General features: G+C 44.3%; 1 protein-coding gene across 1 annotated transcript in view; it reads right to left on the minus strand.

The window, feature by feature from the left end:
* The window catches only part of CADM4 (cell adhesion molecule 4), a 671,473-nt gene that overhangs the window by 361,591 nt on the left and 287,067 nt on the right, over positions 1-22,815 (minus strand). The gene's annotated exons all lie outside the window — the stretch shown is intronic.

A 22,815-nucleotide genomic window follows, 5' to 3' on the forward strand; every position in this document is an offset into this window, starting at 1 on the left:
ACAATGTAACAATGTTCACAGACAGGAAATGGCTGTTTACAACTGTCTGTAACAGCCAAAACAGCTAGGAGCAGCTACATAACCTGCCCACAGTAACAATGTCACCATGTAATAAATATCAGAATGTAAATCGGGGAGAGGAAAGATTTTACAATGAGCAAACACTGAGTAAATCATTTATACATAATTATGGTAAAAATGAAGCACTTTTTTTATTGCATTATTTTCACTGGAGTTCCTCTTTAATATTTGGCGGTTCATGGTTGACAGACAGGAAACGGTCAGGGCCATAGCTGTGACATCACACTATGGGAGGGGTTTTACTACAATATCATACATAGAGCCCCATAATGATCTATTCAACAATAGGTAAAAGATTTCTGGTGGGAAAGGGGGTCTTGGCCACTGATTGGGGTGAAGCTGAATCCTGGGTCCTAAAGTCCAAACATACTTCTAGGGCTCTTTTTCCACTAGCAATCGCCTAATGCAAACACGAACGCAAGCAATTGCAATTTTTCATCACTTTTGTATAGGAGATTTTGCATTTGTCTTTAAATACTGAAGCACAATCACAGGTAAAATCGCCCCAAAAAGCGATTGCGCTTTACAGAAAATCAAATTGCGATAGTGGAAAATACTTTTTGCGATTCCTATTTTAAAGTAGCAAACCTAGCGATTTAAAAATCAATAGCATTTTCAGATTTGAAGCAAATGGCTCTCGGTGGTAAAGGGCCCTTAGAGGGTGTAAAAATTGAGTCACAGCAGAAAGCGTCAGCTGTAGTGTCTGGGGGTGGAGCTACAGCTGCTTGGCATCGTCATAATATTCAAGATTTGAGGGGGAAGGGCACCGACACCTTTCTTAAGAATAAATGGTATCATCCTGATTCAAAACTTCTTGCTTTTACATTTATGGAGGTCTGTGAATCTCTCTCCTGTCTCAGCAACGCCCCATTGGTAGTTCAGTAGAGAATGGTTTAGGTTACCCAACCAGTGCTTCCGCGGTCATAAGGGGACACTTATTGAGGCCAGTGGCTTTTAGCAGCAGTCGTGCTATTCTCATCAGTGCTTCAGAGCATTGTATTAACAAAGGAAAGCCACAAGCAAAGATGAATTGCAATAAATATTACTAGAACATCTCGGAGTTCTCCTTTAATGTACACAAATGAAAGACAGAAGGTTTGGACAGAAGGCAGAAAGTTGCAGTTTTGGAAACAAGTGTTGTAAACGACATTTTAATGTTCCATAATTTCCCAGATATTTGGGCCACTGCTGATTAACCGATAATGAAGCCATTAACTTTGCCATCAATCTCTTGCAATGTGAAGAACGGGGCCCCGCAGATCAGGTCTGCAAGGCCTTGTCACACCAGCGCTGCACCGCCTGCGGGCCCCGCATCACAAAGCATGCTCAGTGGATCTGCACCAGCCACGTATGCCACGTTACAAAAAGCCTCAGGCTGGGCTCACAGTGGTTCGTTATAATGTGTGTGAACTGCAATGGAGACTGGACATGGATATTAACTGCTTGACCACTACAGGTTGTGTTCCCCTTATGGACCGGAGCAATTTTCACATTTTAGCGCTCCTCCCATTCATTTGCCAATAACTTTATTACCACTTATCACACCTAAATAATCTATACATTGTTTTGTTTTTTTTCACCACAAATTGTACTTTTAAAATTGTCTGGCACTTTTTGCTAAGAATTATTTTACTCTATATGCATTGTAAGTAACAGGAATAACAAAAAAATGCGAAAATTATTCCTTAGTTTTCAGCCATTATAGTTTTATAATAAAATGTGACGGTAGCTAAAACCTACACGTTTCATTTGCCCATTTATCCCAGTTATTACAACATTTAAATTATGTTCCTTGTACAATGTATAGCAATATTTTACTAGGAAATAAAGGTGTATTTTTTTTCCATTTGTTTATACTACATCAGGAATTACAAGCCCTTATTGGCAAAAATAACAGTAATATACCCCCTCATGACATACATATTAAAAAAAAAGTTTAGCCCCTAAGATAACCATTTATGTATTTTTTATTTTTTTATTTTTTTTATTGCCGTCACTTTTTTAAAGTGTTTTATTTTGGTAACTATGGGGGAGAGGAGTAAAAATCTAATAACTAATGGGGCATTTTGTATTTTATTTAAATGTATGTAGGCGTAATTTTACTTTTTTACCACTAGATACCCCCGCACTTTATTCCTGAGTACTGTGAAGAGTACACAGGAGGTAGTATTGTGTGTGTGTTTTTACTTTCATTTTCAGAATGACCACCAGCATCTCACTGATGCCAGTGATCATTCATTGCAGGCACTCTGATCGGCTTTAAGAACACATGTTCCCATTCACCGCTCAGCATACTAATGGGTGGCGACGAGAACATGTGCAGGAGTGTGTACAGTGAGCGATCGCGACCTAGTATGTATATCTATGCCCTGAGGCCAAAACGAAGTCTCAAGGGGGCGTAGATATACTGTACTCAAACCAGGGAGTGGTTAATACAAAGCTTTATGCAAGGAGTTACAATAACATGACTACCGTATACATAAGTGCATATAATCTGACCCGCGTATAAGCCAATGTATCCACTTTTCCCTCAGAATCCAGGAAAAAGTGTTTGACGTGCGTATAAGCCCCTTACCCAGAATAGCCCCCTCCACAGTAGCCAGTTTTGCCCCAAGGATGATAGAGCTGTGTCTCAAGACGCCACTAGATGGCATCACAGATATGAGACACAGTGATTGGCACACAGGAAGAATCCCCGATCATTGCACTGCTGACACGTTGCTTGCACGCTCCGCTCCACAAGCCGGGGGACACAGGTAGTCTTGAGCAGCGCACTCTGCACACCATGCTGCAGGGGGTGGAGGGCACGGACACGGCACAGAGCCAGTGCACGATCATTACACTCGTTGCCAGTAACAAAACCTGCTCCACCATCTGTTCTGCTCCACTGACCCGCGTATAAGTCAAGGGGGTAACTTTTTAGCACTTTTTTTGTGCTGAAAAATTAGGCTTATAAGCAAGTATATAAGGTCGTTACAATGCAGAGATATGAATAGGCCTAGAGATTTGTATGGGCAGTGAGATGACATACAGAATTATTGTGCAACACAACTAACAACTGGGAAATGGCCCTTAAAGGGAACCTAAACTGAGAAGGCTATGGATTTTTCCTTTTAAAATAATACCAGTTGCCTAGCAGTCGTGCTGATCTTCTGCCTCTAATACTTTTAGCCACAGTCCCCACAACAAGCATGCAGATCAGGTGATCTGACTGAAGTCAGACTGGATTAGCTGCATGCTTGTTTCAGGTGAGATCAGCAGGAGAGTCAGGCAACTGGTATTGTTTAAAAGGAAACATCCATATCCCTCTCAGTTTAGGTTCCCTTTAAGAGATTTGTCATCTGCCTATCTGCCTCTGCATTGTAGAATTCTGCTGAGCCACAGTGAGGAAAATGCATCTGTAGTCCACTGCTCTCTGCAATCCATTCCCTCCCTGTCTGCATCACTGTTCAGACCTGATGTGCAGATAACAGATCACTGATGCGTCATTCAGATATCATGATACATTTATCAGTAAAACTGGCAATTAACTGGAAAATAGCAATTGATTCATTAATGGCAAACTAGAAATTGACTCAGGAGTAGCAATCGATTTACCTCCTAGCACCACTCAGTCTCAATCAGATTTCAGAGCAAAGCTTGCTGAGAACTGATCAAACCAGTGTCTAATGTCCATAAAGATTCTTACTACTGATGCAGTACAAAGCTATGCAGCCGCCAGTGTCTAATGCCCATAAAGATTCTTACTACTCGATGCAGTACAAAGCTATGCAGCCGCCAGTGTCTAATGCCCATAAAGATTCTTACTACTCGATGCAGTACAAAGCTATGCAGCCGCCAGTGTCTAATGCCCATAAAGAGTCTTACTACTCGATGCAGTACAAAGCTATGCAGCCGCCAGTGTCTAATGCCCATAAAGATTCTTACTACTCGATGCAGTACAAAGCTATGCAGCCGCCAGTGTCTACTGCCCATAAAGATTCTTACTACTGATGCAGTACAAAGCTATGCAGCCGCCAGTGTCTAATGCCCATAAAGAGTCTTACTACTGATGCAGTACAAAGCTATGCAGCCGCCAGTGTCTAATGCCCATAAAGATTCTTACCACTGATGCAGTACAAAGCTATGCAGCCGCCAGTGTCTAATGCCCATAAAGATTCTTACCACTGATGCAGTACAAAGCTATGCAGCCGCCAGTGTCTAATGCCCATAAAGATTCTTACTACTGATGGAGTACAAAGCTATGCAGCCGCCAGTGTCTAATGCCCATAAAGAGTCTTACTACTGATGCAGTACAAAGCTATGCAGCCGCCAGTGTCTAATGCCCATAAAGATTCTTACTACTGATGCAGTACAAAGCTATGCAGCCGCCAGTGTCTAATGCCCATAAAGATTCTTACTACTCGATGCAGTACAAAGCTATGCAGCCGCCAGTGTCTAATGCCCATAAAGATTCTTACTACTCGATGCAGTACAAAGCTATGCAGCCGCCAGTGTCTACTGCCCATAAAGATTCTTACTACTGATGCAGTACAAAGCTATGCAGCCGCCAGTGTCTAATGCCCATAAAGATTCTTACTACTGATGCAGTACAAAGCTATGCAGCTGCCAGTGTCTAATGCCCATAAAGATTCTTACTACTGATGCAGTACAAAGCTATGCAGCCGCCAGTGTCTAATGCCCATAAAGATTCTTACTACTCGATGCAGTACAAAGCTATGCAGCCGCCAGTGTCTAATGCCCATAAAGATTCTTACTACTCGATGCAGTACAAAGCTATGCAGCCGCCAGTTTCTAATGCCCATAAAGATTCTTACTACTCGATGCAGTACAAAGCTATGCAGCCGCCAGTGTCTAATGCCCATAAAGATTCTTACCACTCGATGCAGTACAAAGCTATGCAGCCGCCAGTTTCTAATGCCCATAAAGATTCTTACTACTGATGCAGTACAAAGCTATGCAGCCGCCAGTGTCTAATGCCCATAAAGAGTCTTACCACTGATGCAGTACAAAGCTATGCAGCTGCCAGTGTCTAATGCCCATAAAGATTCTTACTACTCGATGCAGTACAAAGCTATGCAGCCGCCAGTGTCTAATGCCCATAAAGATTCTTACTACTCGATGCAGTACAAAGCTATGCAGCTGCCAGTGTCTAATGCCCATAAAGATTCTTACTACTCGATGCAGTACAAAGCTATGCAGCCGCCAGTGTCTAATGCCCATAAAGATTCTTACCACTGATGCAGTACAAAGCTATGCAGCCGCCAGTGTCTAATGCCCATAAAGAGTCTTACCACTGATGCAGTACAAAGCTATGCAGCCGCCAGTGTCTAATGCCCATAAAGATTCTTACTACTCGATGCAGTACAAAGCTATGCAGCCGCCAGTGTCTAATGCCCATAAAGATTCTTACCACTGATGCAGTACAAAGCTATGCAGCCGCCAGTGTCTAATGCCCATAAAGATTCTTACTACTCGATGCAGTACAAAGCTATGCAGCCGCCAGTGTCTAATGCCCATAAAGATTCTTACCACTGATGCAGTACAAAGCTATGCAGCCACCAGTGTCTAATGCCCATAAAGATTCTTACTACTGATGCAGTACAAAGCTATGCAGCCGCCAGTGTCTAATGCCCATAAAGATTCTTACTACTCGATGCAGTACAAAGCTATGCAGCCGCCAGTGTCTAATGCCCATAAAGATTCTTACTACTGATGCAGTACAAAGCTATGCAGCTGCCAGTGTCTAATGCCCATAAAGATTCTTACTACTGATGCAGTACAAAGCTATGCAGCCGCCAGTGTCTAATGCCCATAAAGATTCTTACTACTCGATGCAGTACAAAGCTATGCAGCCGCCAGTGTCTAATGCCCATAAAGATTCTTACTACTGATGCAGTACAAAGCTATGCAGCCGCCAGTGTCTAATGCCCATAAAGATTCTTACTACTCAATGCAGTACAAAGCTATGCAGCCGCCAGTGTCTAATGCCCATAAAGATTCTTACTACTCGATGCAGTACAAAGCTATGCAGCCGCCAGTGTCTAATGCCCATAAAGATTCTTACCACTGATGCAGTACAAAGCTATGCAGCCGCCAGTGTCTAATGCCCATAAAGATTCTTACTACTCGATGCAGTACAAAGCTATGCAGCCGCCAGTGTCTAATGCCCATAAAGATTCTTACCACTGATGCAGTACAAAGCTATGCAGCCGCCAGTGTCTAATGCCCATAAAGATTCTTACTACTCGATGCAGTACAAAGCTATGCAGCCGCCAGTGTCTAATGCCCATAAAGATTCTTACTACTCGATGCAGTACAAAGCTATGCAGCCGCCAGTGTCTAATGCCCATAAAGATTCTTACCACTGATGCAGTACAAAGCTATGCAGCCGCCAGTGTCTAATGCCCATAAAGATTCTTACCACTGATGCAGTACAAAGCTATGCAGCCGCCAGTGTCTAATGCCCATAAAGATTCTTACCACTGATGCAGTACAAAGCTATGCAGCCGCCAGTGTCTAATGCCCATAAAGATTCTTACCACTGATGCAGTACAAAGCTATGCAGCCGCCAGTGTCTAATGCCCATAAAGATTCTTACTACTCGATGCAGTACAAAGCTATGCAGCCGCCAGTGTCTAATGCCCATAAAGATTCTTACCACTGATGCAGTACAAAGCTATGCAGCCGCCAGTGTCTAATGCCCATAAAGAGTCTTACCACTGATGCAGTACAAAGCTATGCAGCCGCCAGTGTCTAATGCCCATAAAGATTCTTACCACTGATGCAGTACAAAGCTATGCAGCCGTCAGTGTCTAATGCCCATAAAGATTCTTACTACTCGATGCAGTACAAAGCTATGCAGCCGCCAGTGTCTAATGCCCATAAAGATTCTTACTACTCGATGCAGTACAAAGCTATGCAGCCGTCAGTCACTCCACTCCTCCCTCTGCCATTCTTCATTAAGATTTACAGTTTGATTGAATTTGGCAGATAATCGATTAAGTATAGGGTCAGCTAGTCATAAACTGCTCCTGGCAGCTGCAGGATAGACAGAGTTGCCCATAAGCCACAAGGATTCTCTGGTCGAGGTGAGAAACCTATGGAGGCTGACATATTGATTTCCTTTTAGACCATGCACATTGCCTGGCTGTCCTGCTGATTGACTGCCTCTAGGGTCTGGCTCACATTACACGCGTTGCCGTCCGTATTTCGGCAACGCTTGCGGGAGGCAGAAACGCACGACATCAGAAGTGCATAGACTGCACTGTCTGATATTTACACTGCATGCGTTTCGGACCAGTGCAGGTCGCGAACGCATGCTGCACTCATACTACAGTGAATGAGAATCAGCCACGCAATGTATGTAAACGCAGATGGCGTGCGTTTGTACGCGTTGCGGTTCCGATCGCACGGCCATCTGCGTTGGTAATATGAACGGGGCCTAAGGCCCTGTCTGCACTCCACATGCACTTTCTGCATGAGCTGTCTGACAGTTTTGCATTGCTGTCAGTTGTTTTTCTGCATGTGAAAAATGCATTCTAGATTTCTAGTGGGAACTAGCCAATTGATTAACATTGATTGCAGTTTTCCTATGCAGAAAATGCACAGAAACACTGACAGGTGGAGTCAGGCCCTAGAGGCCCAATCTGAGTGGATTTGCTGCACATGAATTGCACGTGAATTGCACAGGAATGCATGTCAATGAGCCTGTTTTCATTAGAAGTGAAATTGGCATCCAAGAAAAATCTGGACAGCAGTGCCAATTTTCTGGGCGCCGCATGCAATTTTCATATCCGTTTTTGCACATTTTTATGTTTTGTCACTAGAAATAAAAAAAAAAAATAAAATTAAAAAAAAAAACCATGGAAAAAAAATTCTATAGTGCATGCAAATTCGCATGTAAAAAACGGACACAAATGTATGTGAATTTGTGTTTGCATGTGATTATGCATTGAAAAAATAGCACGCAAATTTGCATGCCTCTTGTGGAAATGTACCATTATACTTTTATCCATAGCCCCGGAACAAGCATGCAGATCAGGTGCTCTGACAGATTGTGTGACTAGTTTACTGCACGCTTGGATTGTGAGCCCCTATGAGGGACAGTTAGTGACAAGACAATATATATCTCTGTACAGCGCTGCAGAAGATGTCGCGCTATATCAATACAGAATAATAATAATAATGCTTGTTTCAGGTGTGCAATTCAGACAATACTGCAACCAAAGAGATCAGCAGGGCAGCCAAGCAATTGGTATTGTTTCACAGACAAATATGGCAGCCTCCATGTACCTCTCACCTCGGGTTCCTTTTAAGAGGACCCCCAGCACGATCACCCATAATGCATAAGGAGTTTCTGATCCCTTTAAATGGACCCTGTAGTGATACTAAAGCAAGCACAGCCGCAAGTAACACACTAAATTAATTTACATGAGTGCAATCTGTTGTCTGATCCTCATTGCCATCTTAGTGTGTCCCCTGGTGTCAGGCTCCATGCAAGCTGACCATTGGTCCCCAGTACTTGACCTCGATGTAGTGGCCACTTCCTCTCTCCACCCACAATGTGACATCAATTCCTCTCTACATTCCTCTCACTAGCGCGAATGTAGTAATGCAAGGTGGGCAGGAAGTGAGGTCACAATGTGGGAGGGAATAGCCCATAGCTGTTTCTTGAGCAGTGCGGGCAGGGCGACTGGCCTAGGTGCAGACCGGCAAGTAGAACAAGGGGGGCGCAGGCAGAAGGACATAACCGCTAGGGAGCAGGTAACGCGCGGTGCAGACAAATGGAAGAAGAAAGCAGATTACCAGCGCGATCACCTTCCTTGTCTCCTCCTTGGCTGCCTGCGTCAGACGTAGCCATCATCACGTCACCACCGCGTGATGACACCTGATGTCCTGTAGAGGTACTGTGCAGCGCCCATGGAGGAGTCGGCTTTCCGGGCTCTCTTCGCCTGTGTGTTTTCCTGGTCCCTGCTTCCTCCTGGATGAGCGGCTGGTTACTAGTAAGTAGGCAGATCTACTTGTGACCTGTGGCTGTGTGACTGTCCCTAAAGAGTATGGGTTCCCGAGTACACTGGGGTGGGGGCGTAATATTTACACCCTTGCCCTGGGTGCAATTTAGCCTAGAAACTGCCCTGACTACAGCACTGGGGCAATCACTCTGACATCAGCAGCGGCTGTCAGCGACCTCGGCAGCTATTGCAGTGTAACACATTGAAAGCTGCAGAGTGGTCACTAGAACAACGCAGGTCTCTCTGTCATCCAACTTGTCAAAACACTCGATTTCTGTTATATAAACAGAATATACACTTTAAAGCAACTACTGCTGTTCTCCTGAGCTCTTTATAACTGTAATCCAGATAAAAGCTTTCCTGACTGTGCTCTGGCCTGGAAATGACGAGGTCTGCGATGATAAACGTTATATTTATTAAAACAATAGGCTATTTCTCCTAACTATAAAATGCATTGTTGTGGAGGGCCATTTATTATTGTGAGGCTGGAGATAAGAGCGGGTTGTTTGCTGGATTGTTCTGTTTTTATTTCTCTGAAAAGCGCATAGTTTGGTTTTTCTTGCCTGTAACCAAATAGAGTCCCTACGTGAGAAGAAATTCATTTCACAGCTTTTCACAAAGCATTGTACTTCGGAACCCGCGCCGGCGTTCTACCGTACCTGTGAACCGGCTGCCAGCTCACCGCTAAAAATACCGAACCTGCAAGAATGCCGTTGCCATAGAGATCGATGTATTGTAATCGCTCTAGCCTGCTGGAACGATACGTCAGTTCTATGTCACCAAAAAAAGAGGCCCCGCCTGCTCAAAGTGACAATCTTCAGATAGTCTTGTGGTCTTTAGTGGGGAAAGCAGTGAAATTGTGACCCAACAAACTACAGAAAACAAGCACTACAAACTAGGTAAGAATATTCAAGGCATACAAAGGAAAAAAAAATATCAAACAACCAATCACGGTTCAGTGGTTAGATGCCAAGGAAAACTGAAGCAATGGCTCAATAGTTCACAGCAACCAGTAAGTAGTTGTCTTTCCCCTGAAAGGAGAGGTATATAGAGGCTGCCATATTTATTTCATACCAGTTGCCTGACTATCCTGCTGATCCTCTGCATCTAATACTTTCTGCCATAGCCCCTGAACAAGCATGCAGCAGATCAGGTTTTTCTGACATCATTGGCAGATCTGACAAGATTAGCTGCATGCTTGTTTCTGGTGTAATTCACACACTACTGCAGCCAAATAGACCAGCAGGACAGCCAGGCAACTGGTGCTGCTTAACAGGAAATACATATGGTAGCCCCCATATACCTCTTCAATTGTCCTTTCAAAAAATGATTCTATTTTAGAGTCCTGACCTGAATCCCATAAAAAAGCTGCAGTGCCTTTTTCTACCAACAGCAGCAAAAAATTCGTAGAGCGTCACACACCTGAAACAAGCATGCGGCTAATCCGGTCAGACTGCAGTCAGAGCACCTGATCTGCTGCATGCTTGTTCAGGGATAAATGACAAAGTATTAGAGGATCAACAGGACTGCCAGGCAATCTGCATTGTTTAAAAGGAAATAAATATGGCAGCCTCCATATACCTCTCACTACAGTTGTCCTTAAAATCATTCTGAATCAGAGGCATATGAGAGCTACAACTGGTGGCAAAGAGGGTTTTTAGAAGCTGAAATCTGACAGCGGTATCTTAGAAACACTAGGATTACGCAGTCAGGCAGCAGCCCACGTCGGGGTTCCCCTTTATTAGGGTTATATGGATATCAGTCGGCTTGACTTTGGGCAGTTTTTAGTTTTCAGTGAGCTGTGAAATAGAGTGGTAGTGCGGATTTCCCAGAGTGCCTATAACCGCAGCGTGACAATGACAGCGTTCCCAGCGAGACAATGCAGATGGAGCGGCAGTGATAAACTTGTCTCGCACACTTCAGCTGGGGATGGCAGCCGCCCATTCCTCACCGCAGTGTATTACCACTCATATAATCACACAGACATATATGTTGTGTTTGTCAGGCTGGGCATTTATAAAGATAGCTTGTCCTCCGCTGTCACTGATAAATTGCAGAGTATCCTTGCTGCGGAGGCTGCTTGGCGTGATGTACAGCGGCGCGATGATATACACGGACAGGCCGCAAAACACGGCTACAGCAGAAACAGCCTATCATGAAAATCTACTGACAGCGGGTATAAAAACCCGGCCAGGAGAACGCAAGGCTGAACAAAGAGCAGCATAAAGGGGCGCTCCGCTGGGAAGCACCAGGAACAATATATGCTGGCTGGGCGCATATGCCATCCATGTACATGCATGCATTTACAATAAAAATATTCTGCTTTGTAAGTCACATTTTTTATTGCTGATATTTTCTATAGGCGCCTATGGAGCGACTGATATGTATTGTTTTTATGCGGCAAAATCTGTATTGCAGTCCTATGGTCACTCAGTCTTTGTACCGCTGCCCTGAGGTCGCTCAGTCTCTGTATTGCAGTCATGTGGTCAGTCTCTGTAGCGCAGCCCTGTGGTCATTCAGTCTCTGTAGTGCAGCCATGTGGTCATTTAGTCTCTGTATCGCAGCCCTGCCGTCAGTCTCTGTAGCGCAGCCCTGTGGTCAGTCTCTGTAGCGCAGCCATGTGGTCATTCAGTCTCTGTATCGCAGCCCTGCCGTCAGTCTCTGTAGCGCAGCCCTGTGGTCACTCAGCTTCTGTAGTGCAGCCCTGTGGTCATTCAGTCTCTGTATTGCAGTTCTATGGTCACTCAGTCTTTGCATTGTGGCCCTGTGGTCACTCAGTCTCTGTATTGCAGCCATGTGGTCATGCAGTCTCTGTAACGTGGCTATGTGGTCAAACATTCTCTGGCAGGAGTTAGGTGTGTCGAGCATTGATTTGCATATACATTTCTACTGACACAAACACTTTAATGAGTTCCCTAGATAATTTTAGCAACAAAATGCTTAAATCCTTTCCTACATCCTTTTTAATAAAAACATGTTTGTTTTGGGGACGGACAGACTGCCTCCTCAACACTCAGGAATACAGGTACACTTTCATGTAGCGCAATGCCATATTGCTGTCCCCGGTACAAGTCCAGCCATTTTTCCAGTGCTTGGCAGGTGAGTGGTTAATCCCGTTAGCGGCAGGATTCCCCGCTGTCACCTTGGTCTAGCAGCTTAGCGAAGCAAGGTACCCTAATGAGAATATCACCATTCCAGATTATTAAGCAATGTCCCTCCGATGTAGAAGACGGTTCACCGGCACAGAACGCTGCCTTCCGCCAAGAGCCCGGAACGCAAGCCAACAGCAGCTCTGATGGATCATTTAACTGACTATGCAAATTGTATGCTAATCCCATCTCCCCTCGCTCTGCATCTACCCAGCGAGTGGGGCGGATCCTCGCGGAATGCGGAGAAAGCAAAAAATCTGGAATTTTAAACCCAAGTGAAGATATATATAAATAGGTTCTAAAATAATTGACCTGCAATGAATTTGCAGCTTTGTTTTGAAGCTTCTCATCAGGTCTTCTCCCCACTTTCTGCCATTCCTCACCTTGCTGTACCCTCTAGTCACAATTTACTGACTGTAATAGGACAAAGTATACAAAACACTCACTGTGACGTGCGAGCAAAATGGCTTCAGCCATCCCCGACTGCGATATCTTCTCCAGTATTGCTTGCAAATGTTCCCATCGAAAATGCAATTTTGAGAAAATATTCACGAAAATACATTGTATTTTCGCAATATGGTGAAGATTCACGCCAACACACAAAAAAAAAAATCTGTATTTTTACCGCTAAAAAGCGCAAATTTGTTTCTTTTTAGCGTAAAAATTCACAAACATATAACAAAATGATTTTCAATGGCATTTTCACTCAAAGGTTGTATTTAACATTATTTTTGCGAAAATTAAAGCAAAAAGAATATTGCCATTTTCATTTATCACTTCTCCAAACACGATCTGCAAGTTTTGCTTTCACGTGCGCAAGAAGTTGCCAGAATCAGAAAAGTGGGCGATATGGGTAAACATTTGTGCCTTTGTAAGCCCAGCGCAGGACCTGCTGCGGTGTACTCTGTACCGGGACATGGATTCTGCCGACAGCAAGGCTTCTGTTACATGGGGGGCTGTACTGTGCAATTGTGCAACTGTGAATAGCAGTATCTGTAATACCACACATGCCTGACATTCAGCCAGTAAATCGCACAGCTACACCGCCATGTTTATCCATGTTTGGCCTACTCCAAACAAAAACTTTATTGAACAAACGTCCATGGACAGTGAACAAGAATACTTTTCATTTAAACTCTTCCATCTGTGGACATAAGTGGTATTGCAACATACAGACAGCGTACATAAGTTTTCTTTTACACTGCAAAATGCAATATGATTCTAAATTGCGATTTTGATTTTCAGTGCTAGAAACACAAAAGTAAAATGCAGAAAAAACTAGGTCAGGTGGTCTGCAACCATAGAAACAGACTAGCTGGTTCCTCCTCCCAGCTTCTCCCTGGCAACCTCATGTAATTAATGATGGGATATGGGGAGGGGCTAGGCCAGGTCATCTGTAACCATAGAAACAGACTAGCTGGTGTCTCCTCCCAGCTCCTCCCTGGCAACCTCATGTAATTAATGATGGGATAAGGGGAGGGGATAGGTCAGGTGATCTGTAACCATAGAAACAGACTAGCTGGCGTCTCCTCCCAGCTCTTCCCTGGCATTCTCATGTGGGTAATGATGAGATGGGGAGGAGTCTGGTGTGCTCTCTCTTCAGTTTAGGGAGCTACATGATGCAGCCGACCAGGTACTTTTAATCTACACATATGGCAAAAAGTACAAATAAGCAATACATAAATATTTCAAATTGCCAATGAACGCAGGAAGTGCCTATTCTAACGCTAGCGCATACCTATGTTACCGCGCGTATCCTGCGGCAATCTGCGTTGGCCCAGAATTTATGTTAGTCTATGGCGACATAGGCTTCTTTAAAGTTGGCATTGCGATGCGCGGAAGCGTATTTTTACAATATGCTTCTGTCCACCTCTGCATACCTGAAGCAGGAAATGACCGCAAGTGCTAGTCACTTCCCGCTTGGCCGAAAGCCAGACAGGGAAAACCGTGTAGTACTGCGGTGTTCCTTGAAGGCCTGTTTTTGGCTTTGCAATGCAGGGCGCACCGCATCGCTAACACCAGTTTGCAGTGTGAAACCGGTCTAAGGGAATTGGAGGGAACTGGAATTGAAGTCCCTATGCGCATATAGAGCAGACGCACATCCGGAACATCTCTTGCGTGTCGTAGAGAAGTCACCTAGTGATTGCTAATGCAGGGAGATAAATAGGAGATGATAAACAGCAGAATTAAAGGGAGAAATCCTGCGTTCATTAGACCTGTGTTCCCGTTTAATGTGATCAGCGCATACACCTCCCGATTCCAGCATGGCTTTGTGTTCGCACCTGTTGTACGAAGGCGTTCATAAACGCCAGATCACCGACACACCCTCGGAGCACTGCGGTAAAACCTCTCCGAATTCGGATTGGATCGGCCATATCGTATACTTACCACGACCAGGGATCAGCCCTATAGCATGTGCAGAAGGCCTGACCTCTGGCGCGTCCTGCTACAGAAGCACTATAACTCCTATTGATGTTTACAGTAAATGAATAGGATGACAGAACAATTGACTGGATCCCTCCCTGGAGGTTTCTGGCCTATGAATTATGCACGATCAATTAATATATACCGGTACAAGCCAAAGAGTTCAGCTGCGATTCCAGAACAGGCGAGTCAGCTGCAATCCCACCGGAGACAAGTCCGACATTATCTACGGATCCATTATAAAGGGTTAATGTATGTGTAACGCAAACAGGAAGAATAAATACAGTGATGAGATTTGTTTTAAAAGGTTTTAAGTCAACCCGAGGTGAAAATAAACTTATGAGATAAACAATTGTATTTATCCTCCTACTCTTAAAATTGACTTTTTTTTTTTCTAGATCTCCCATGGTTTTATTTTTTATTAAAACATTTACAAAGTATATTGAATGTTTTGTTGTCTCTGCTCATTAGCAGCCTATTAAAGAGAAACCGTAACCAAGAATTGAACTTCATCCCAATCAGTAGCTGATACCCTCTTTCCAAAGAGAAATCTATTCCTTTTCTCAAATGGATCATCAGGGGGCGCTGTATGGCTGATATTGTGGTGAGACCCCTCCCACAGTGTGATGTCAGGACCATAGTTCTGACATCACACTGTGGGAGCCTTGTTGCATTGTGGGAAATAACAGCTATTTCCGACTGCCAAAGAAGCAAGCAGCATCTCCTTCCAGTGACATCACCTGCCAGCAGTAAAAATGTCACCATGTGATAAATGTCATAATGTAAATCAGGGAGAGGAAAGATTCCACAATTGGCAAACACTGACTAAATCATTTATACATAATTATTGTAAAATGAAGCACTTTTTATTACATTATTTTCACTGGAGTTCCTCTTTAAAGTCCCTAAATTAAAATGCATGAACTATTGGCGTTTTTCTATTAAAGTTGTGACAGCCTCAGAAGATCAGTCAGGGGAGTAACAATAGACCCTGCAAGGGATACAGCTGCGGGGGTGCGTACACACGCACTACTGCCGCCAACGACTGGTCCTTCAGACCGTCCCACTGGGCGGACGTTCAGCCGACAGCAGCACGTGTGTACACACTGTCGGTGGACTGATAAGGCTGTTTCTAAACGATCGCTCTTTATTTATAGTGGTAAATTTGGAAAGTAGAGTGTCCCTTTAATCAAGCACAGGGCGATGCAGGCTTGAGTGTCGTCTGAGATGGAGATTATCTGGGGTGCATTATACAGTATAACAAGTACATGAGAGAAACCGAAACACTCACTCAGAGGACCAGTCTGCCCACCGCTGTCCAAGGTGCTGAAGCTAGAAGCTGAGACTGAGCAGGCTGTGCTGAGCTGTGCTGTGCTGCCAGGGAGCAAACACTCATATCCAAGCAAGGAACGGACGCTGAATGCTGCCTGCATGACAGACCAACGCAAACATTCAAAGCAAGCAATGGTTTTCTCCGTATTCCATTCAGGGGGCAAACTGCTACTGAACAGAGCCTCCCATTATGTAATTATTTAGCACTGACATCTTCTGCAGCACATTACAGAGTACATAGTCATGTCACTGACTGTCCTCAGAGGAGCTCACACTCTAATCCTACCATAGTCATAGTCTAATGTCCTATCATATTATTATGTATTTATATAGCAGTGACATCTCCTGCAGCACATTACAGAGTACATAGTCCTGTCACTGACTGTCCTCAGAGGGGATCCCAATCTAATCCTACCATAGTTATAGTCTAATGTCCTACTATATTATTAGTATGCATTTATATAGCACTGACATCTTCTGCAGCACTGTACAGAGTACATAGTCATGTCACTGACTGTCCCCAAAGGAGCTCACAATCTAATCCTGCCATAGTCATAGTCTAATGTCCTACCATATTATTATTATGTATTTATATAGCACTGACATCTCCTGCAGCACTGTACAGAGTACATAGTCATGTCACTGACTGTCCTCAGAGGAGCTCACAATCTAATCCTACCACAGTCATAGTCTAATGTCCTACCATATTATTATTATGTATTTATATAGCACTGACATCTTCTGCAGCACATTACAGAGTACATGGTCATGTCACTGACTGTACTCAGAGGAGCTCACAATCTGATCCTACCATAGTCATAGTCTAATGTCCTACCATATTATTATTATGTATTTATATAGCACTGACATCTTCTGCAGCACATTACAGAGTACATAGTCATGTCACTGACTGTCCTCAGAGGAGCTCACAATCTAATCCTACCATAGCCATAGTCTAATGTCCTACCATATTATTATTATGTATTTATATAGCACTGACATCTCCTGCAGCACTGTACAGAGTACATAGTCATGTCACTGACTGTCCTCAGAGGAGCTCACAATCTAATCCTACCATAGTCATAGTCTAATGTCCTACCATATTATTATTATGTATTTATATAGCACTTACATCTTCTGCAGCACATTACAGAGTACATAGTCATGTCACTGACTGTCCTCAGAGGATCTCACACTCTAATCCTACCATAGTCATAGCCTAATGTCCTACCATATTATTATTATGTATTTATATAGCACTGACATCTTCTGCAGCACATTACAGAGTACATAGCCATGTCACTGACTGTACTCAGAGTAGCTCACAATCTAATCCTACCATAGTCATAGTCTAATGTCCTACCATATTATTATTATGTATTTATATAGCACTGACATCTTCTGCAGCACATTACAGAGTACATAGCCATGTCACTGACTGTACTCAGAGTAGCTCACAATCTAATCCTACCATAGTCATAGTCTAATGTCCTACCATGTTATTATTATGTATTTATATAGCACTGACATCTTCTGCAGCACATTACAGAGTACATAGCCATGTCACTGACTGTCCTCAGAGGAGCTCACAATCTAATCCTACCATAGTCATAGCCTAATGTCCTACCATATTATTATTATGTATTTATATAGCACTGACATCTTCTGCAGCACATTACAGAGTACATAGTCATGTCACTGACTGTCCTCAGAGGAGCTCACAATCTAATCCTACCATAGTCATAGCCTAATGTCCTACCATATTATTATTATGGCCTCAATTCACAGAGCGTTATCAAACGTTTATCAAACACTTTATCAAACGTTTGATAATTTACCTCATGGGTAAAATCTCATTTTAAATTCACTAAGGTGTTATATATTTATCGAATGTTTTACCGATAAAACGTTCAACAAATATATAACACCTTAGTGAAATTTTACCCATGAGGTAAATTATCAAACGTTTGATAAAGTGTTTGATAAACGTTTGATAATGCTCCGTGAATTGAGGCCTATGTATTTATATATCACTGACATCTTCTGCAGCACATTACAGAGTACATAGTCATGTCACTGGCTGCCCTCAGAGGAGCTCACAATCTAATCCTACCATAGTCATAGCCTAATGTCCTACCATATTATTATTATGTATTTATATAGCACTGACATCTCCTGCAGCACATTACAGAGTACATAGTCATGTCACTGGCTGCCCTCAGAGGAGCTCACTATGACTGCCATACTCATAGTGAAATGTTATTAACATAAGGCAAGAACATTTTGGGGGAGGACCAATGAACTCACCAGTATGTTTCTGGAACATAGGAGAGAAACTGAACGCCTGTATAAATCTCATGCAAACATGGGGAGAACATACAAAAAACAAGCAGATAGTGTTGTAGCGCTGATTTGAACAGGGGACCCCGGCGTTGCCAGGTGAGCGCGCCATTTATCACAACAACATGTCGCCGAGATTGGCCATGTTATCATTACTGTGAGGCACACACACGACAGGTTATCTTTACCACTGTGCCTCTGCCGAGCGGCAGTCACTGTGCCTCTGATGGGCGGCAGTCATTGTGCCTCTGATGGGCGGCAGTCACTGTGCCTCTGATGGGCGGCAGTCACTGTGCCTCTGATGGGCGGCAGTCACTGTGCCTCTGATGGGCGGCAGTCACTGTGCCTCTGATGGGCGGCAGTCACTGTGCCTCTGATGGGCGGCAGTCACTGTGCCTCTGCTGTGCGGCAGTCACCTGCCTCTGCTGCGGCAGTCTGAGATAAAGCAGCATCTGCATTCAGTCTTTTTGGTCTTCTGGACAGATCAATTTCCAACCTCTCTATAAAGCTCAATGCATTTACTAAGAACAGTCGCCCTTCTCTTCCAGTCATAGCCTGGACACAAGACCATGGGGGGAGGGGGAGCCCTTTAGATTATGATTAAAATTGCTTATATATTTTACAAATTTAATGTATACATTATTTAGTCAGTGTTTGTCCATTGTAAAGTCTTACCTTCTCTTGATTTACATTCTTTTTAAAGTGGGATAAAACTCTGACAAAACATTCAATGAAAAAGGGTTTTCCTATTTTTTATAACCATATTTGCTTTTGCACACCAGCAATACTGTCTTTTCACAAATTACAAGTTCCCAAAGTACAGTTTATCTGCTCTGAAAGCTGCCATTGCATTTTATTGCATAGCTGCTGTATTTATATATTATTATGCATTCAGTGTGATCACCACTTAGCTCTCTGCTATAGAAGCAGAGCTCATTTTCTGCACAGCTAGGAATTTATACTAATTGCAGCAGACAAAGCACTGTAAACAAAAGATTATGTTATCACCTATTTTGATGCGGCAGCGAGCTTTCCACTGAAGAAGAAAGAGCTGTGTTTAACTGTTTGAATGCTATTCTGCTACAATTTTTTGTTTGTTTTTTTTTGTTTTTGTTTCTGGTAGTAGATTTTATGCTGTAGATAACCTTTAAAGTGGACCCAAACTAAAAATACAAGATTTCAGAAATAAAATCTATTTTCTAAATTATAATAATAAATAGCAGCCTTTTTTCAGCTGCATGATGACAAATATAAAATATTTTACATTTATTGGAGGAACCCCTCCCTTCCTTTCATATTGCTGGGACAGAATCCGGCAGACTGGTGGAGGAGATAAAAAACAAAACACAGGCTGCTACTGATGATGTCACAGGGGAGGTGATCTCAGCTTGTGTGAGATTTCACATAGACGACGCCCCTGTGAGGGAGGGGAGCTGATGACAAACAAACCCATGATCTAAAACCTACTAAGCTCAGAAGTAATGGCTGCCACCTGTATAACCCTAGTTATGGAAAGAGAAGGGTGAAAAGCATGCACTGAAATGCTCATAGGCTGGAAGGAGTGTTTATTTATATTTGTATGTGTCAGAGTGGTGCAACTAAATATTTTGAATTAAAAAAAATATTTGGTTTGGGTCCACTTTAAGAGCAAATGCTAAGTTCAAAGGGGAACTTCAGCCTAAACAAACATACTGTTATTAAGTTACATTAATTAGAATAGATAGGTAATATAATCTTTTACCCACCCGGTTTTAAAAGAACAGGCAAATGTTTGTGATTCATGGGGGCTGCGATCTTTGTCATGTGGGCAGCCATCTTTGTCATGGGGGCAGCCATCTTTGTCATGGGGGCAGCCATCTTTGTCATGGGGGCTGCCATCTTTTTGGTTGAAAGGAGGTGACAGGGAGCAGGAGACAGAGTTCCAACTGTCCTGTGTCCTGATAACCCCTCCCAGCTGCACATGCTAGGCTTCAAATGTCAAATTCAAAATGTAAAAAAAAAATTGCACCTAAACAACAGAACGAGAACAACAACATCAGAAATCCCATCATGCTTTGCACAGCATCAGGGGAAAAATGCCCAGGCAGTTTTCTTCTGTGCATCTAAAAATGAGGCTTGTATAAGAGAAACAAAGTTCTGATGTTGTGAAACTGTTAAAGAAACACCAAGCCTTTTCAGTGCTGCTGAGTCGATTTTTAGTCTGGAGGTTCACTTTAAGCACTTCAAAAATTTATCACAAGTGGCAACATTGTTAACGCTGGCAGCTGCATCGCTGTGGAATGTATGTTAGCTGTTCCAACCAAAGCAAGCAGAAAAAAAAAACTATCTAGTTTCCCAGTGTGCTTTGGGGCAAAAGACTGCATAACTAAATAGCCTAGGCTAATCACTGGAAGGGAGGAGTTACATACCAATATATACATACAGGGAGTGTTTTTGAAGCGGAAACCAGGATAAATTACGTACAATGGGGTATCCTAAACAATGTATTACATTTTACAATATAATGTTGGAGTTCTTCTTTTATCGTTGAGCTAAATCTCACTTTAGCGTTCTCAGTGTAAACAGGCCCGTGCTGTAGAATTTGTAATATAGTAAATACATTGTGCGTCTGCTCGATATCCCGCAGATCTGCAGCACAGAGTTAATTCATAAAACCGTCTCCGGTTCCAGCTGCTATTTTGGGCTGTATGTTTTCACAGGTAGGCTGCCTGGAACAGATGGTCCGGGAGGAAACGACACAATTTTCCAACTTGCTCCCGCGGCTACCTGTGGACAACCAATCGGCACAGACGCACGGATCTCACATGTGATTGGCTCGCTGCACTACAATTTCCAGTACGATCAGCCAGAAGTTATAATGTTTTGTCGCTAGCGTTCGCCTTCCCCTACGCGTTTTATGGGGCTGTTCTACGCGTTTTATGGGGCGGTTCAGAGCAGGCTAGGCTTTATACGCCTGTTCCTCTCATGCAGAGCGCAGACACATTTGTTTTTGGTTATCTGGTGTTATTCGGTATCTGATACGTAAGTTGAAATCCCACCGATGTCCTTCAAACTGCCACGACGGTTTCGCTGACGCGGAGCCAAGATGCCAGTGCCAAGGGTATGAGCGGCATTCATGAAAGACAGCACTGTCGGTGCCATGCTCCCTGGAAAGGCACTTCCCTGCCAATCTGTCTATACATAGAGCTGGCTGCTGGTACTGGCACGGCTCTGCCCGTCCCACCGCGCCGGCACAAAACAACGTGGGCAGTGCCAGGTGTATTGTGCGCACATTAAGGGATTATGCTCAGTATAACATAACCTTATATCGTCATTCAGCTGCAGCGGGCTCCCCTCCCATGCCACATGCCAGCCTGGCGCTGGCTACAGCAGAGATATGTGAAGGGGAAAGAACAAACATGGCTCTGTGCAAAGATCTTCCTCCTCCGAGCTGTATAAAGGGAGGAACGGTCTGCAGGCCGAGGGGAGCGCGTGGGAGAAATGCAGAGTGCAGGCAGAGCATCCGTCACATCCGGCTATCATATGCCCGGCACCTTCCCAGCATCCCCTGCTCCATCCCAGTATCCCCTGCTCCATCCCAGCATCCCTGCTCCATCCCAGCATCCCCTGCTCCTTCCCAGCATCCCCTGCTCCTTCCCAGCATTCCCTGCTCCTCCCCACCACCAGCTGCTCCGCACCATCCCATCATCCCCTACTCCATCCCATCATCCCCTGCTCCTTCCCAGCATTCCCTGCTCCTCCCCACCACCAGCTGCCCCGCACCATCCCATCATCCCCTACTCAATCCCATCATCCCCTGCTCCTTCCCATCATCCCCTGCTCCTTCCCAGCATCCCCTGCTCCTCCCCACCACCAGCTGCTCCGCACCATCCCATCATTCCCCTACTCCATCCCATCATCCCCTGCTCCTCCCCACCACCAGTTGCTTCGCACCATCCCATCATTCCCCTACTCCATCACATCATCCCCTGCTCCGCACCTTCCCAGCATCCTACCCATCATCCCCTGCTCTGCACCTTCCCAGCATCCTACCCATCATCCTCTGCTCCGCATCATCCCATCATTCCCTGCTCCCCACCTTCGCTATGCACCCCACCCAGCATCCCCTGCTCCTTCCCAGCATCCCCTGCTCCGCACCTTCCCAGCATCCTACCCATCATCCCCTGCTCCGCACCTTCCCAGCATTCTACCCATCATCCCCTGCTCCGCATCATCCAATCATCCCCTGCTCCCCACCTTCGCTATGCACCCCACCCAGCATTCCCTGCTCCTTCCCATCATTCTCTATTATGCACCCTACCCTGTGTCATCCCCCACTATGCACCCTACACCAGTGTCATCCTCCACTATGCACCCTACCCAGTGTCATCCTCCACTATGCACCCTACCCGGCGTCATCCTCCACTATGCACCCTACCCGGCGTCATCCTCCACTATGCACCCTACCCGGCGTCATCCTCCACTACGCACCCTAC

The sequence above is a fragment of the Hyperolius riggenbachi genome, chromosome 6 (assembly GCF_040937935.1).
Source record: "Hyperolius riggenbachi isolate aHypRig1 chromosome 6, aHypRig1.pri, whole genome shotgun sequence".
Classification (NCBI taxonomy): domain Eukaryota; kingdom Metazoa; phylum Chordata; class Amphibia; order Anura; family Hyperoliidae; genus Hyperolius; species Hyperolius riggenbachi.